We start from the raw sequence: 5,880 nt of genomic DNA, 5'->3' as shown, positions 1-5,880 counted from the left end.
TTAATCACAGTCCGTACAGGGGATTTTATCAATAATGCTGCTGCTCTTTTTAGGACAGTTTCTTATAAGCATTTTTTAATGATATAGGGAAAAATATATTTATACTGAATATTTTTAACCGATTTAATTGACTCTTAAGCTGCCGAAATAAGGCAAATGGTGTTCTTAGGTAATTACTGCTACCCGATTATGAAGATTATTGTCAATGCCATTCAAAATGTTGGATACTTTTCATTCATTTATATGAGCAAGCTAACATATGGATGTGCACCTTTACAGGTGGAAAATGTATGCATAGTTTGCACACTCCAATCACTATTCAAGACATCTAAATCATCGTATTATTAAGTAAAAAATATATTAAACCAATTAGAATAATAAATTTTAACATCCAGACATATATCAACCATGAAAAATGTATGCATTTTTGCACATTTCGATCACGATTCAAGAATAATTTTGATCTAAATCATCGTTTTATAAAGGAAAAAAAAATTATTTAACTAATTAGGATAATAAATTTCAACACCCAGACATATACCGACCATGAAATATGGTTATTGCAGGCTTGCGAAAATTTTAAGTTCCCCGAATAAGTGCCCTGCCCGAAGCTAGTGCTTCGCTGATGTCCTAATATTTGATGTACTTGCTTCGGCAGTACATATACTAAAATTGGAACGATACAGAGAAGATTAGCATGGCCCCTGCGCAAGGATGACACGCAAAATCGTGAAGCGTTCCACATTTTTAGCCGCACGGACGTGGAGAATGCGTTAACTGTTAATATAACGCATAATAACGTTGTAATAGCGCGGTAAATCGATAAATGTTTCCCGGAACGTTTAGCGAAACGGCCGGTAAACTACGTGCGTGACGCCGGGTCGAACCCGTAAGCAGGCGACTTTTTATTTTATTTTTTATTTTTTTTTTTATTTTTTTGTAAATCAACTTTTTATTTTTATTTTTTTTTTACTTGTACGTACCACTTATTTCAACTTATCCGTTTTTAAACGTACATATCTCGTCAGTTATATTTCTCAAAATTGAAATATCAAATTAGATATTACGCTAAGCATCCACCGTGTTCGACTTGACAATATCCGTTAATGGTAGACTGCAATATGTTTTTGCTTTGACGGCCATATTTTAGGAATGCTAAGGTGTCTTTCCAAACTATTAATTACGCACATGTATGATAATTTAGCAAAGGTATAAGCCTGCCGTAAGAGAGAGAGAGAGAGAGAGAGGAGAGAGAGAGAGAGAGAGAGAGAGAGAGAAGGGGGTTGGGGTGTGGTGTTCTTTAAATTGTTTGGTTTACCCATATATCTAATTTATAGATAATAAAGGCATTCAAAATTTTTTTTGGCCAAAATTAATTGTTTAAGCTTCAGCGATTGTCATCAAATTGTTTAAAATGGAACAATTAAGAGAGAGGGAGGGAGAAAAGGATTTTAATTACGCCTGGTGTGAAGAAAAATGAAAGAAAATAAGACCAAACGAAGGAAAAACAAATATTTCTGGCTTCTGTACAAGTTGCGAGTCTTTTGCATAAGTTACCCATATACCTCCAACTGTCCTTTGTGTACGTTTGGTAGCCATAGAAAACTAATTTTATGGGTAACTTCTTAATAGGTTCTACCGTTTCTCGCTATGGAGAATGGTCTAAAGAAATGTTTTGAAGGGCCAGTATAGATTTACAGAATATATATATATATATATAGATATATATATATATAATATATATATATATATATATATATATATAACACATATACGTATACACATATACACACACGTATACATACATCCTGGCATAAGCTGCAATTTATTCTCATACTTAGGAACGTTCAGTTTATATGACGAAAGCTGTTCAATACAGACCTACAAATCATACAGATGTGTTATCAACTTAGTTGCGGCAAAATACAGATTTTTCCCTATCCCGGCCTGTTATAATTATGGGGGACCAAGTTTGTGGGGAACAAGGTGAATTTGGTCCGAGGATACTCCAGAAATAATGTCGTTACCCTTAGCAGGAATAGGCCTAGTAAAATATTCTCGGTTGACAATTGTATCCTCTTTGTGTACTTATAAAGTAAAAAGACATGAACATGATTGAATGTATGAAAAAGTGGCAGCACGGTTAAAACCTACTCTTGTTTCCTCAACCCATTCTGTTGCAGTAGTACTTAGAAACTTGCAAGACCACACAGTTTAACATACTTTCCAGTTTTATTATTTTTTTTTAATTTATTTATTTATTTTATTTCTCACACCCTTTGACTGTGGAACAGTCTCAGAGGATATACAATTAGAACAGCAAAAGATCATCTTTGGCAAAAGTTCAAACGAAGATGTATATAATGCATTACTACCATAAAGCAATTCACTCTGAATTATACTAATTTATTTGTATTTTGATTTATATTTATTTACTTTTTAATTACAGATCATTCTGTATTTCCTGTTATCCCATGTAACTTCTTTCAAATGAACGCCATATTCTTTGAAAGCTTGATTTGCTAATGCATCGGCCATGTAGGCATGTTTCATATGAATAGGTGTTTAACTTTTGAAAATAATATAATAATAATAATAATAATAATAATAATAATAATAATAATAATAATAATAATAATTCAAAGAAACCTCATAATCACATGAGTTAATAAAATAAAATGGAGACGTAAATCCACAATAATATGTCTGATCTTGTTATTTAAAATACCAAGCAGAAAGCTTTCGAAGACCTGCACGGTCCTCCTTGTCAATCTGAATACAATTATTAACAGATTGACAAGGAGGACCGTGCAGGTCTTCGAAAGCTTTCCACTTTGCATTTTAAATAACAAGATCAGACATATTATTGTGGATTTACTTTTCCATTTTGATATGAAGAAGAAGAAGAAGAAGAAGTATCACTCATTGATGTCGCAATACCATGGGACACCAGAGTTCAAGAGAAAGAGAGAGAAAAAATGGATAAGTATCAAGACCTGAAAATAGAAATAAGAAGGATATGGGATATGCCAGTGGAAATTGTACCCATAATCATAGGAGCACTAGGCACGATCCCAAGATCCCTGAAAAGGAATCTAGAAAAACTAGAGGCTGAAGTAGCTCCAGGACTCATGCAGAAGTGTGATCCTAGAAACGGCGCACATAGTAAGAAAAGTGATGGACTCCTAAGGAGGCAGGATGCAACGCGGAACCCCACACTATAAATACCACCCAGTCGAATTGGAGGACTGTGATAGAGCAAAAAAAAATAATAATAATAATATAATAATAACCTAACGTAGGGCGCCATGTCCTACTTGGTTGAGGAGGAACTTCATTATTTACCTATATTTTTCAGGTCAATATTGGTTGAATAATTTTTAACTAAACTGGAAAATGAGAGGCACTCATCACATTACTTGGGGTGTTCAGAGATCGTACCAAGTTTTTCAGTGACCTTGAACCTAATCTTTTAAGAGGGGTTATAAACACACACACACACACACACACACACACAGAGGAAATACAAACAAACAGTATTTTGATAGGTAGTATTTAGAACGAATATACATTTTAACGAATCGAAACTTATTAACGTCCGAGGAACTTCGTTTTCCCATTACATATTGCACTTCTGATAACCATTATTGCTGTCTCCAAGGGTAAAGGTAGAGACCGAAAAAATGAAAGAATTTGAAAACGGGTTTGAAAATTAAGTGCGTAAGACATTTCTTGTCTGAAGAAAACGTCTGCATCAAGAGCGTGCCCATCCGTTTTCTACAGACGTTTTCTTCAGACAAGAAATGTCTTACGCACTTAATTTTTCAACCCGTTTTCAAATTCTTTCATTTTTTCGGTCTCTACCTTTACCCTTGGAGACAGCAATAATGGTTATCAGAAGTGCAATATGTAATGGGAAAACCGAAGTTCCTCGGACGTTAATAATTTTTTCGATTCGGTTAAAATGTGAATATTCTTTGTCTAAATACTACTTATCAAAATACTGTTTGTTTGTATTTCCTGTGTGTGTGTGTGTGTGTGTGTGTGTGTGTGTGTGTGTGTGTTTATAACCCCTCTTAAAAGAGTAGGTTCAAGGTCACTGAAAAACTTGGTACGATCTCTGAACACACAAGCTTAATGTGATGAGTGCCTCTCATTTTCCAGTTTTGTTAAAAATTATTCAACCAATACTAGACCTGAAAAAATATATATATATATAAAACCAATGAGCTTAGCAGAAATGTTGAGGAGTTACACTTCATTCAAATTTGCCATAGACCTATATTTTTTTAAATCGTCTTTGAGATGTTATTTGACGAATACCGTTTGTGTGTACATGTGCATTCGCGGAGTTCAGTCATGTGTTTTGTCAAGGTGTCTCACTGACCAATTTTTCAGATTTAATAGACAGTTTCGCAAAACGACCTGAATTTTAGTCTGAAGGACGGTAATACGTACATTGATGTTACATAGCTAACGAGAAGGAAATTCTTGATTAAATGTCGAACTTGAAAATATGTACACAAACTTTTTTTTTTCCCTTCTCTGACTTGTTTAACTAGAATCTAAAGGAGTGTATCTTTATTGGCATTTAGCATTGTAAGTGCGTGTAAAAGAAAGGGCGGGAAACGTTGTGAGGGTAATTTTCGGCGCCAACACAAGCAGTAAGACCATTTATTTAATAGTGTTAGGATTCTTTAGATTGGAACGTGGTGGATGCTTATAATCTTATCTTTGATATTTTATTTGACAATGTAATTTGGGAAATGTAATTCACGGCATTTCAAAAAGAAAGATGGATAAAAACACGCCTTACTGGCTGTGCTGGGGCTCGAACAGGCGTTCGGTGAATTAACGAGCGGTTGGGAGGTGTCTGACCAAACGTTTATAGCACGTTTTTCGCAATATTATGATACATTTACGTGTTAAATTAACAGTCGACATATTCTACGCGACTATGCGGTCAAAAATGTGGAACGCTTCACGATTTTGCGTGTCATCCTTGCGCAGGGGCCATGCTAATCTTCTCTGTATCGTTCCAATTTTAGTATATGTACTGCCGAAGCAAGTACGTCAAGTTGTAGGACACCAGCGAAGCACTAGCTTCCGGCAGGACACTTAATCCGGCGAATTTAAAATTTCGCAAGGCTGCAATAACCTTATTCCATTGTCGATATATATCTGGATGTTAAAATGTATTATCCTAATTGGTTTAATATATTTTTTTTCCTTTATAAAACGATGATTTAGATAAAAATTATTCTTGAATCGTGATTGAAGTGTGCAAAGTATGCATACATTTTTCACCTGTAACGGTGCTCATCCATTTGTTAGCTTGCTAATATTAATGAAAAGAATTAAACACTTTGAATGGCGTTAACAATAATCTTGATAATTTTAGCTTTTCGTTTTGGGGGGGCGCAGAGGATGAGGCCAGTACTAAACAAGGAGGTTACATTTAAATTAACGTAAACGTTGCAAACCTACATTATTATAAAGTCTATATTATAGTCATTAACAGAACATTGTTTGGTAATTCTTTCCCATTGTTACTTTTATTATAAAATAACATTACAGGTAGCAGGAATTACCCAAGAACACCAATTGCCCTATTTCGGCAGCTTAAAGCAAATAAATCGGTTAAAAATGTTCAGTAAGCATATCTAATTATATTTCCCCTATACCTCTTAAAAACATACTTAAAAGAAACTGTTCTAAAAAGAGCAGCAGCATTATTGATAAAATCCCCTGTACGGACTGTGATTAATTTCAACTGAGTCAGACAAATAAGGAATTAAATATCAGGATGAATCAAAATGCATTATCGTTCAAACTGATCAAAAGCACAATGCTACTACTGGGTTCCTAAGTGGGGAAATC

The 5,880-nt window shown here is 34.4% G+C and overlaps 2 non-coding genes across 2 annotated transcripts; one reads left to right on the top strand and one right to left on the bottom strand.

The window, feature by feature from the left end:
* Nucleotides 1-642: 642 nt before the first annotated feature.
* Nucleotides 643-749, top strand: LOC135195138 (U6 spliceosomal RNA). The gene has a single exon (XR_010310102.1). It is a non-coding gene; the product is annotated as a U6 spliceosomal RNA (small nuclear RNA).
* Nucleotides 750-4,965: 4,216 nt separating this feature from the next.
* On the bottom strand, nt 4,966-5,072 carry LOC135195136 (U6 spliceosomal RNA). Its single transcript, XR_010310100.1, has one exon. It is a non-coding gene; the product is annotated as a U6 spliceosomal RNA (small nuclear RNA).
* Nucleotides 5,073-5,880: the final 808 nt, after the last annotated feature.

The sequence above is a fragment of the Macrobrachium nipponense genome, chromosome 15, assembly GCF_015104395.2.
Source record: "Macrobrachium nipponense isolate FS-2020 chromosome 15, ASM1510439v2, whole genome shotgun sequence".
Classification (NCBI taxonomy): domain Eukaryota; kingdom Metazoa; phylum Arthropoda; class Malacostraca; order Decapoda; family Palaemonidae; genus Macrobrachium; species Macrobrachium nipponense.
This window is presented reverse-complemented; position numbering and strand designations above follow the sequence as displayed.